Raw genomic sequence first — 12029 nt, 5'->3', positions numbered from 1 at the left:
CCCATTATACAGATGAAGAAACAGAGGTTCAGAGAGGAAAAGGGATTTACCCGAAACCAGTAAAAAGCAGGGCAGGACTAGAACCCAGGGCCACTCAGTTCCAATACCTCTATTTTCATTTATTGCCTCCAGCAGGACTAGGAGGAGACGGGGTCCAAAAGGAGCTCTTCCCACTGACATGTGCTATGCAAGCCACTTCCCCTCCGCTGGCTTCAGTTTCCCTCCCCGGACAATTATCACAGTAGCTGCTATCATCCCAGGCACAATGTGTATGCTGTCACATTCAGTCCCCATACTGACGCATGTCTGTCTGCCTCAAAGCCTGTGCACTGTAGCTCCCTGGACAGTGGTGCTTGCAGGAGGATGAGAGGGTTGAACAGTGAAAGCTTCTAAGTGGACAGGTCTGTGGTCACACACTGCTCCGGCCACACAGCAGCCACTCCGCTCAGGAGACGGAAGGCACCAAGCTTCACTCCGGCAAGTTCTTTAGCTGCTCTGCCCCGCTGTCCTCTCTTCCAGTCACTGGCCTTCAGGGAAGGGTGGACCAGGGGCCTGCCCACCTTCCGGGCTTGGGGGGTTGTGGAGGGAGCAGCAGGATAGTATTACCAGCCCCACATGAAACTTTAAAGGGGCAGCCACTTGATCTGCCCTCTGGCTCTGAGCGGGGGCAGGGGAAGTGGGGCTCTTCCCCCACTCCCCGGGCTCCACCCCACTATGTGCGCCCCTCTTCTCCACCCCTTCTTTTGTACCATCCAATTTGAGGATTAAACCCGGCCCAGGTGCATCCTGGGCTTGGTCCCAATTGAGGCAGGACAGAGTGTTCCAATGTCTGGAACTAAAAGAAAAATATTAAGTTGCTTCATGCCCTTTTGTTCCCAGGGTGAACTTTTCACTGCAGGGGTTCATTACCACTCGGGGCCTCACCTTCCCTGTTAAGCCGATCTGCTCATACCCTCCTTTCCTGGTGTTTAAACAAACACCACACACACAAAAATGCCCCAAGATTACCCTCTGGTTCCCAAAGGTGATTATACAATGTGCCTCTTAAGTGCCGAAGGGCCCCTCTCTCGAGCTCCTGCTTATGTAACCGGCAACCCCTACAAGGCCCAACGCTTCCCCTCCCCCTCCAGAGAGGGGCCTCTCGCTGCCCCCCTCCAGGCCTCAGCTTCGTCCACTATAACTCCTGCCCTCCCCTCCTCATATAAGTTGATGCAACTCTCACTCAAGTGCAATGCAAACTGTGAAGAACTGTGTACACATGCTGGGTGGTCATCGCCAAGCCAAAGCGGCAATGCTGGTGACAGCTGATACCTGGGCAGCAGAAGCGTAGATCACGACCCCCCTGAAAAACTGTGCTTGTGAATCCTCCCAGGGCACCTTGCTCAGCCCTGCACAGTGGACCCCTCTCCCTGGGCCCCTGCTCTGGGCCAGGCCTGGACATGGAGTGGAAAGTGCTGACGGTGACAGAACCAGTCCTCACTATGTGCTAGGGCTAGACACGTGTTCCCTCATGCAATCCTCAGTCACTCCAGGAGGTCAGCAGTCCGCTGTCCACGTTAGAGTGGAGGAAACTGAGGATGAGAAAGGAAGGTGGCAAAGGCAGGAAGCGAACTCAGGCCTTCATAACCTCATCATTGGCTTGGTTCACATGGAACGTGTACATCGGTGTGTTGCTGGGAAAACAAGAGCTAAGTGTCCATAGGCCCAGGGCCACGCTCCGGTTGCCGCTGACGGCTGTAATGAGGGAGGTGCCAAGCTTTCTCATACTCAGTGTCTCTGGGGCTTTCCTGAGGTCGCAGTGGAGCCCAGGGACCTCTCAGGGGCATTACAAATGGCTGGGAGAAGAGAAGGGAGAAATCCCAAAGCGGCCTCACAACTTTGGACCCAGAAGGGGGCATAGGCAGAGGTGCGGGCTGGAGGTCTCTGATGGTCAGTGCCCTGTTCTGCTCAGAGGAAATGTCCCCTTTGGGGTAATGTAAGGAGGGGTGCCTTCACATGTGTGTCTCAGAGACGCTGGGGTCTGGCACTCTGGCTCCAAGCCTCTTAGCAAAAGGAGCCAAGGGGAGAGCACAACTTTCCCAGGAAGAGACTGAGGGAAGAGAAAGAAAACTCCTGCTGGGGTGCAGCCCTTGACAGTTTCCAAGAGACTTTTGCTCATCTGAGCTGCGAGGCCTGCAAAGCAGGGTGTGCAATCCCTCACTTTAGTGACGAGGAAGCTGTGGCCCAGAGAGTGTGCAGTGACTTGTCCGCGGAGCCCTGGGGAGGCGGTGGCAAGTGGCGCTCAGGCTCTGGTCTCCTGACTCAGGCCTCGGGCTTCCCAGCCCACTTGAGATGGCTGTGGAAATCTCCTAGGGATCTTGTGGAGTCAAAAATAGAATGCTCATAAGAGTCTGCAATCTCATGGAAGAGGCTGATGCCATAATGCTAGGGATCATAAGGGTAAATTGCATGTTGGAAAATTATAACTGTGCATTAAAAAAACAAAACACCTAAATCCTAATTTTAGAAAAGTCTAGAAGAAAATATGTCAACCCAATAGTGGTCTTTCTTTAGAAGGCAGAACGTCGAATGATTTAAACATGTCTTAATCTCCTTTCTGGCCCTTATTTCCCTTCTTATAGTAAGTCTTTACACATAAAACACACAGAGTAACAAAGGCTCCTAACACGACTGCCTCATGGCCACGTCTGCTTTCTCCGGTCTGGCTAGCCACCATCTCTGAGTCTCGGTCTCCTCATCTGTAAAAGAGAGATGTAATCGCCATCTCACAGGCCTGTAATGAAGAGGAAACACAATGGTGGAAGGGAAGGTGCAGTGTGGGCTACCTCGCCTTCCTCCATGGATGGGAGGGAGTGGGTGGGGATCAGTGGGTGGGCCTGACCCCATCTCTCTTCCTCCTTCCTCCAGCCAACATGTATCAAACATGAGACAACTCCTACCAGCGCCCTCCTGGAAAGCAGTGCTATCCAGGGAAGCCACACTATATTGTTTCTCAACAGGGCTGCTGGATCTGAGAAAGGATGAGTAATGTGAGTTCCTCTTGACAAAAACCACTAGCCTCAGCTCCATGGAGAGGAAGGGTCTTCACAGAGAGCCAGAGGCCTTGGACACCAACTTGCAGCGTGAACCGCACAAGTCACTTTACCTCTCTGGACCAGTTCCTTCAGCTGTGAATCTGGGATGGTACTGATGGCCCCATCAGCCTTAGAGAGGATGACTGTGAACATGAGATTGAGAAGATGAATACTTCTATAGGGAAATGAGGCCTCAAGGGGTGGAAGCCAGATAATGGAAAAACTGTGCCTCTTCATTCTACCTATACCCATATCCACTGCAGACATAATTAATCAGCCACAGCACTAGACCTCTACTAAGTGCAAGGCAGTGTGCTAGGCCCCGTGAGTGTATGTCAGGGAGGCACTGTCCTCATGGGGCTTACAGATCAGCAATGGGGACAGGGAACCAACTCCTAACAAGACCATGAGCACCTGCCTTGGACCCAGGAGACCAGGACTCTAGTCTCAGGTCTGCTACTAACTGTGTGACTTTTACAGCTTTCTTTCTTGGAGACTTGGTTTTCTTATCTGTGTGGTATTGACTCTGCCTCCCTTCCTCTGGGACCTGTGATCTATCCTCAGGAGAAAAGGAAAGGCAGACAGGTAGTCACCATGGAAGGCCAAGGGAGGATCACTTAATTTCTAAACCCCAACCTGCAGAGAAAAGACATCTACTATCAGCGAGGTTACAAAACACAAGGGCAGCAGGACAAGGGCTTAGTAACTGTACCCATCCTTGGTTTGGGGGACATAGCATAAGGGCCGCTAGGTGGGGCCATGAGCTATTTCTTTCTGGGCCCACTGCAACTCTAAGGAAAGTTTGCTGATGGCCCGTGAAGTCCAAAGAGTCAGTGGTGTGGCTCCAACAGGCCCCACACAGGTCTCTGCACTGCGATACTGCATACCTCACACGGAGAGCCTCTGAAACAGCTTTGGCTACATCACTCCCCTCTCAAAAACCTCCTGACTTCTACTTTTACCTACAGAAACCAAGTTCTCCCTGGCATAGAGGTATCTGCACATTGTCCCCACCTTCCTCCCTCCTCCAGCTGAACTCCCCGTCTTGATTCGAACCTATGGCGACAGCCTCTGAATGACTCTCAGCCCCTGCTCAGAGTTCCCCAAACGCAGAGAATTCCAGGGCTAGGGAGCTGAAGGCCCCTCAGAGATCATGGGTAACCGAGGCCCAGAGCGGGGTGATGATGGCAAGGAAACAGTGGAGCAGGCCCAGGACCTGAGTTCTGATGCCTCCCACAACTGCCAGGACCACCGCATCTGCATCCACCAGGCCTGCCCTGGCCCCGCCAGTGGAACAAAGCCCGTTCTGTCCACTCAGGCTCCCAGGCCACCTCCCTTCCTTGCTCCCCAGGCCTCTCACACCACACTACTGGCACGCCTCCTTCAGATGCACACCGAGTAAATTCTCTGTCGTTATTTACCTGCCCATTTCCTGACTTGAAGTGTGAGCAGCTTGGGACAGTGACCCTGCCATCTTCACCTGTTCATCCTCTCCCCTAACTGGGGCCAGAGCCAGGCCTGGCAGGCACGGCAAACATGTTGGACGAATGATGAGTCCAGAAGTTGAGAGTCAACCTCAGGACTCAGACCGGCTGTGAATCCAGCTCTGTACCTGCTGGCCTCGGGGTGAATGTGAAACATTCAGCTCAACAACTGCCACCTGTGATGTGCTGAATGCACAGAAGACAATGGTGACGATTTACTAAGCTTCCTGGAGGCAATGACTGTGTTATTCTTCATTCTGTTCCTCCCCACCAAAGTCACCTGGCAGGTCTGTGACTGCTTGTGCTGACATTCTCTGGTCACTGCGGTGTCTCCTGGCAAGGACCCAGTCTCCCTCCTTCTCTGGGGAGACCTCTCTGGGGTCAAGGGTTCCAGCTCTGGTCCTCCTGGCCCCAGCTGCCTGCCCGTGGTGCTGCACCCCAGCATCTCTGGCCCAGGTATTTGCCACAACTTCAAGAGGGAACCCCTGGCATAGGAATGAGGTGGGCAAGGGGCCGAGTACCCACCTGAGAAGGGCTTTGTCTCCACTGGCTGTTCGATGCTGAGCGGCCTCCCACCCTGCTTATGTTCTCCATGAGCTCACTTGAGCTGACGCCGACAAAATCCCCAGGTGGAAATTCCATTAACATCCTGGCCCCTGACCACTGAATCAGTTCTGGAGACACAAGGCCAAAAGAATGTCAGGGCCAAACTCCCAGAGCCTTGAGGGCTGGCTCTCCCAACACAAGCGCTAAAGCCACACATCTGTACAAACACGCCCGCTCGCCACGCACTTCTACACCAGCAACTCACTTCTGCATCACAATCCTCGACCGTGGGGATTACTGTCCCTGTTTTACAGACAAAGAGACTGACGCTATTCAGCTGGGTAAGGGAGGAACCAGGTCTAAACTCAGGAGTCTGAGCCCCAAATCCAATGCTCCTTATATCACTGCCTCAACTTACAAATGAGCACGTGTGGAGGACAGCTGGAGCTGACCATGCTGGACCATAACTATGTTTACCTGTCTGTCTCCCTGTGGGCAGGGATGGGGTTAGATTCACTTTTTATGTCCTTGGAGCTGAGCACCGGGCCTGGCGCAGAACAGGTACCACAGGAAGATACAGCAGGCATTTAGAATACGACCACCTCGCCAAAGGACACCTCTCAACCTTCCTGGTGCCTCTGCAACTCTTATCTGTCCAGTCACCTTGCAAGATCAGCGGGTTAGATGGCACTGTATCTATTTTACAGCTGCATAAAGAGACCCAGAGAGGCTCTGTGATTTGTCCAGAGTCACACAGCCAGTAAGGACAGAGGCTGGCCTCAGGATCCAGGTGTTCTGACACCCGGGGCCTGGCCTCCTCCATGACATCACCCCTGGTGCAGGTGGCCCTGGAGGTGCAGCACCCTGCCCAGGGAGGCTAATCAACGGGAATGGACAGGGTTTCCAAAGCTATGTTCTCCTTCCTGGAGCTTTTCCAGTTCCCTTCGGTCTGAGGCAGCATGTGTGGACACGGGCAGGCAGTATGGGACAGTCACGCACACCGGCTCCAGCCCCACGGTGCCTTACCTGCAAGGAGGCCTGCGTGCGCCCTCTCCCCTCTGAGTCCGAGTCTTCATCAGTAACAGGGTGAGAAACCACGTACTGCTCCTGTGGGCCACTGGGGTGATTACACGAGGTAAAGTGAAGACTCAGGCCCAGGCCTGGTACACCCTAGTGCTCACTGCATGTGGGTTCCTGCCCTCTAATGGGTGATTTCAAAGGCCAAGTAAGAAAAAGGAGCTGCGACACCAGTAGATCCAAAGGCAAGACAGGGGCAGAGGATAGAGAAGACTCTAATATGGATTCTTCCTTGGATTTGCTCCCAGTGCACCACCCAGGGTCCCGCCTGGGCTACAAGTGCTGACCAGGCTCCACCAGGGAGTTGGTAAAGGGATCTGGAAAGGTCACAGGGGCCAAAGTGGGCTGAAGCAGTCATGTTACCAGTGACAGGATGAGGACAGAGTGAGATTCGGCAGCTGCCTTTGGGTGGGTGGGTCACTGTCTTTCCCCTCCCTCACCCCCAATACTGCCCAGGTCAGTTTCAGGAGGCCTCCTGGCCTGGCCCCTTGCCTCCAACTGCCAGCTTTACTGGGCACCAGAGCAGAATCCCAACAGAAGACCAGGACCCCACCACTGATCCCAGTTTAAAACCCATCCTGCAGAGGGAGCTTCCCAGTCTAGAGGCCTGTCTCACTCCTCAGCCTTTGCACAGGCTGTTCCCTCTGATGAAGATGACAAACACGCTCTGCTGTCTTCCATGCAAACTCTCACTCATTTGATTCAAAAGCCACCTCCTCTATGAGGTCTTCCCAATCTAACTTGCCCCTCATCTGGTAAAAGGTCAGCCTCCCCCTAGGCTCCTGTGGCCCCTGGGCTGCCTGTCAAAGTATGATACATTTTGTGGTGTGTGGCCATCTCCCAGCCTGACTGTCCAGCTCCACTCTTGTGTGGGACCTAGCCATGTGAAGGGAATAGACTAGATGAGTAAAATGTCCTGGGCAGAAAGCTTCCCTCTGCTTGGAGACGGTGCCAGTCAGTCCAAGCTTGCAGGATACTTAGGGCTTTACCAGGTGGTGAAATCAGGTTTAGGACCATAGTAGATGCTGGCTCTGCCTTCTATTATCGGTGAAATCCAACAAACGTCTGTACCATGATCCAGACTAAACCTCTTCTCATTTTATTAGCACATGTAACCCATTATCCTATTTAACATTCACAACAGGTCAGTGAGACAGGAATTACCATTCTCATTTGAAGGATGAGGAGACTGGGAATCAGAGAGGTAGAGTTACTTGCTCAAGGCCACAGAGCTAGGAAGCAATGAAGTAAGTAAAAATCTCCTTCTGACCCTAAGAAGCCAGAGGAATGTTTCCTAGAATTACCAATCCCACCCTGTCATGCTTGCTTAAACCCTCCAACAGCTCTCTACTGCCTAATCCTCAGCTCCTAGGCCCAGCATTCAAGGCCCTCTGTTTGGCCTCTGCCTTACCTTCCAGCCTCAAGTTGAATTCCAACCCTCCCTCCCCAACCTTGCATTTGACAGTCTACAATGCTGATCACCCCTGTGCTGTTTCAGAAGACACAGAGCCATGCAGTGCAGTTCCCCCATGGGAGATACTCCCTGCCTCCCTCCCCGATGCATTCACCTGGCTTCCCAGGCAGGCTGCTTTCTATCCGTTCCTTCCTGGGTTGCAGGGGGTCCAGGCCCATCTTACTTCATCCCTATCTAACTTCAAAGCCATCTTCTCTCTTCCCTTTCAAAAGAGCAAATTAGTGCTTGGGACTTGGTCAAGTCAGAATGGAGGTGTTAAATATCAAAGTGTTCCCAGGTTCTAGGATGTCAACCAGTCAACCAGAACAGGAAGGGAGGAGAGAGGCTGTCAATACCTCCCTTTCCAGAAGGGAAACTGAGGCCCAGAGAGGGAAAGGAAAGTGTCCACAGTTGCCTCCTCCCCAGGTGAGTGGCTTGTGCCCATCCTTCATGTCTGCAGCATCAGGCAAAGTTCTAGGTTAAACACTGGGGCAGGGTGGGGGTAAGGGAGGGAAGGTGTTAGGGTTATCTTTGCCACCCAGGATCAAAAGCCCAGCAGGCTCCTGCCTGAGCCCTCCCTCTCAGGTCGGACCTGTGCTCTGCAAGTCTGGACTTATTGGAAGGGTAGAGCAGGCAGAGAGGAAGGATCAGAAGTTCCTGAGTCACCTCCTTGCCCAGGCCAAGTTGGGGGGGGGGGCACTGCTCTCAGGCTGTCTCTGGCTTCCTTGGTTATTCCCACCGCATGTTCTGTCCCACGAGGGACCTGTCACTCTTATCCATAACAGGGTGACTGTGGCTCAGAAAGGCTGAGCAACTTGCCTAGTGCCCTATTGTGGGCCAGTGGACTGTCCATTGGAAACTAGTGTGAGCAAGGTTCCTCCTCCCTGCAAGGCCTTGGGCGGCAGTTGCCTTCTCATCTACGGGATCAGAGGGCTAGACCCCCTACCCTAAGGGCTAGATGCAAACGGAAAGCAGATCTCAAAGCGGAACTGGGGACTGGGGCTGGCCTCTCCGACAAGCAGACGCGTTTCTCGGTCACATACACTTTCTCCGAGAAGCGTGGAGTGTGCAACACCGGCTGCCCACTCCTCTTCTCACTTCAGCCCCAGATCGGGGCCCAGGACCGGGTGCTTACCTCTCTCCTTACAGCTGGTTCGGCTGGGGTGTCCGGCACGCTCTGCCCAGCCTTGGCTTAGGTCAGTGCCCAGGCATTGCCGATTCCCACATCCACCGATCCTATACTATCCCCTCGCGGCTCTAAGGACCCCTGGAGGTGAATGAGGGGACGGTTGCTAGCGCCCCCTGCCCGGGCTGCAGCGGGGAGGAGGACGGGGGCTGTTGCCCGAGGAACCAGGAGAAAAGTTTGAAGCCAAGTCGGGGGCCCGGGTGGACAGCAGGGGAGCGAGGAGTCGGGGCGGTGTCTGGCTCTCGGCGCGCACACACTCCACGGCCACCCAACCCAGACACGTCGACAGGCCCAGACCACGTACGCGGGCACACAACGACGCGCCCACCAACATCCATAGCCAAATGCGGGCCCACGGAACGCGGACATTGGCGCGAAACAGACTCCCCGAATCACGGACACACAAAAGCACAGGCAGATACACGTCCCAGGAACAAAATCCACAAAGACTCGCAAACGCGAGATGCACGTGTCCGCACAAAGACCCTAGAGGCGCCGGTCCACGCCCACGGCCCCCTGGCAGAGCCTTTGTCTCCTGAAAGCCCCCTTCGAGGTTCGGGTTCCCCACTCCGGCCGAGCCCCGGGCGTCAGGCGGCCGCTGCTGACGCTCTGGGTCCAGGAAAAGTTGAGGGCCCCCCGGCCCCGCCCCTGCGGCCAGCGCCGCTCGCCCGCCGGATGGAGCAGCGAGGTTAGGGTCGGGGCTCCGGTCCTTTGCCCGCTGCGCGGACTCCCGCTCCGCCCCGGGGACGCGCACCCACCTGGAAGCCTGCGCCGCACCCGCCTCGACACGCTCACCCAGGCGGCCCGGCCGCGGGCTCTCGGGCCAGCGCTTTTCTCAGCGCGGCGCGGCGCGGCGCGGCCCGCCCCCCGCCCCCCGGCCCCCGCCCGACGCTGGGCGCTCCCACAGCCCCCCAGCCCGCCCTGCGCCCAGTGGCTGCTCAGGCCAGCCGCCCGGCGACTTAGGGAGTGTCTCTAAAGTGCCGGCCTTTCTGGGCACGCTCCCCGCTCCGCCCCCCGCCTGCCGGCAGAGCCCGCGCCGAGCCCGGGTTCCACCCTAGGGAGCGTCTCAAAAGTGCTCACGTAGCTCCCGCCCATTCCAGTCGGCCTTGCTCCCAGCTTACTGCATCCCGGGTCCCTGCCCCCTTCCCCGGAGCGCCTGAGCAATTTAAGCAGATGGCCGCCTCACGGTCGGGAACATCTGGAGGTCGCTAGTGTGTGTGTGTGTGTGTGTGTGTGTGTGTGTGTGTGTGTGTGTGTGTGTGTGTGTGTGTGTGTGTGTGTGTGTGTGTGTGTGTGTGTGTGTGTGTGTGTGTGTGTGTGTGTGTGTGTGTGTGTGTGTGTGTGTGTGTGTAGAGGGAGACAGAAAGAGGAGAGAGAGATGTCGGTAAGGAAGAGATTGGGTGGTAAGGGTTCCCTCTTCTCGCGTTCATCACCCCACTTTTTAAAAACGAGTTAAAGAGGAGGTCCAGAGATGTTATTGAGAGGGAGACCAAGAGTCTGAAGCAGAGATAGAGTGGCTGAAAGACGAACTCTATCTTTCAGAGTTCTTTTCAGCTCTTTTCAGAGAGAAGAGCAGGGCTCCGGGAGAAAGGCTGGCAAGAGAGGAGAGAGGAAGCAACAGACTTTTTGTTTTCTTTCTGGAGGGAACCATGGACTTCTGGTTGGATTTCTAAGATGGGAAACTGAAAGTGTGACTAGGCAGCAGTTTAAGTCTATTCCTCCCTCTGCAGCCCATCCTCTCTTACCCCTCTTTATGGGAAAAAGGGCAGGAAAGCATTCAGAAAAACTTTTTAACATAGGGGTTGGGGGGAGAAATTGCCTGGTGGATGCATTTCCTACAAGGAGGTATAGGGGAGAGTTTGAGTCTCCCTGTCTAAACACCAGACAGCATGGTGGGGTGAGGGAGTGTGGGTTCTCAGGCACCCGAGAGGTATATGGCCTGGGGGTTGAGGGAGGTTTTGGCCTTGAACCCTGGACCTCCTAGGAACTTTCCTGCTGTGCAGAGATTAAGCAATGTTCCCCTTGCATTGGTCCAGACTTGCACATCCAGTCTTATTGCTCCTTCTTTCCTTACTACTTAATTTTTCTCATTAAAAAAAAAATTGCTCGGGCTTGTGTGTGTGTCTGCCTATTTGCCTGGGGAAAGAGGTAGGTAAGTACGAAGATGGGAAGGGAGGAGTAGAGAGAAGCCACCACCTCAGGCCTTGGGGGCAGCAAAGTCAAATCTGCCTCCCAGAAAACAAAGTGCTCTTGCAGGTCCTCCTCTGACACTCAGTCTGTGTGCTTGTGTGGTCCAGGCAACTCTGCTTACCTGGGCTGAGACCTGGGTCCCTGAGGGTTAGGGGGATGCAGAGAAAAGGCTGGGAGCCTGGTCTTATCAGTGTGGGACAAGGAGAGCTCCCCCTCTCTCCTTTCTGCCTATCATCCTCCCCCAGTTGGAATCCCAGCTTTTAGAACCCGGAGACCACCAGCTCAGACATCTCTTCAAATGGACTCTGAAATTGTACTACAGGCCCCTTTGCATCCAGTCACCTCCTCACAGTCATGTTTAATAAGTGGGCCGCTGAGATTCAACTCTGCATCCCCTAGTGGTTCTCTGTGCATCCTCGGGCCCTTAAGAGGGCTCGGGGCCCTTCTTGCGCCTACCTCTGCCTAGAGGGGAGGGAGACCCGCAAAGCAGTGTTTGGTGAGACCCCAAGATTGGACAGGGTTCAGGTTCCAGCCCTGCTGCTTACCAGCTCTGGGCAACTTTAGGGAAGTTACCTAACCTCTCTTCGTTTCTGCAACTGGAAAAGAACTGTTGTGGGGGGTAAACAGGTAACTTAGTCAAGCGTTAGTCCTGCTCACAGGAAACACCGTTGTGAGTTGTTATTGCCGTTATTATTACACCAAGACGTCACTCATCGGGGACAGGGTAGAGTCTGGAAAGCTAAGCAGGCCTGGAAGGGGAGGAGACAGGGGAATTGTCACGTGACCTCTGCTCATCTAGCCCACCTGCTGGCCACCTTGTCCTCTCTCACTGGGGAAGGGACCTCTTGCAAAGGACCCCCTTTTTCCCTGGCCTAGAAAACCTGCATCCTCCCCTCCCTGATGTGGTGTTGTGCAGTGCGGCTCAGACTCAGCAACCGAGCAATGGAGAGATATGCTCAAGTCCCAGGGAACCTGGGGATGCAAACTCCCACGGTCCTTTACACGCAGGCACTAGCCAG

General features: G+C 54.8%; 2 protein-coding genes across 8 annotated transcripts in view; both read right to left on the bottom strand.

Annotated features, from left to right (window-relative positions):
- The window catches only part of ACER3 (alkaline ceramidase 3), a 206010-nt gene extending 196332 nt beyond the window's left edge, over positions 1 to 9678 (bottom strand). The window contains exon 1 of the mRNA XM_074372704.1: positions 9579 to 9678. The gene's annotated coding sequence lies outside the window, so the exon portion shown is untranslated. The remainder of the gene's footprint in view (positions 1 to 9578) is intronic.
- The window catches only part of TSKU (tsukushi, small leucine rich proteoglycan), a 33663-nt gene that overhangs the window by 9311 nt on the left and 12323 nt on the right, over positions 1 to 12029 (bottom strand). The window contains exons 1-3 of one of the 7 annotated variants that reach the window (XM_074372698.1): positions 9579 to 9693; positions 6131 to 6221; positions 5084 to 5232 (exon numbers count right to left, since the gene is read on the bottom strand). The exons of 1 other annotated variant lie outside the window; for it this stretch is intronic. The gene's annotated coding sequence lies outside the window, so the exon portion shown is untranslated. 5 more of the 7 variants (XM_074372700.1, XM_074372701.1, XM_045509078.2 and 2 more) reach the window with 5 other exon arrangements.

The sequence above is a fragment of the Camelus bactrianus genome, chromosome 10 (assembly GCF_048773025.1).
Source record: "Camelus bactrianus isolate YW-2024 breed Bactrian camel chromosome 10, ASM4877302v1, whole genome shotgun sequence".
Classification (NCBI taxonomy): domain Eukaryota; kingdom Metazoa; phylum Chordata; class Mammalia; order Artiodactyla; family Camelidae; genus Camelus; species Camelus bactrianus.
The sequence above is the reverse complement of the archived record's forward strand: the minus strand, read 5'-3'. Positions and strand labels throughout refer to the sequence as shown.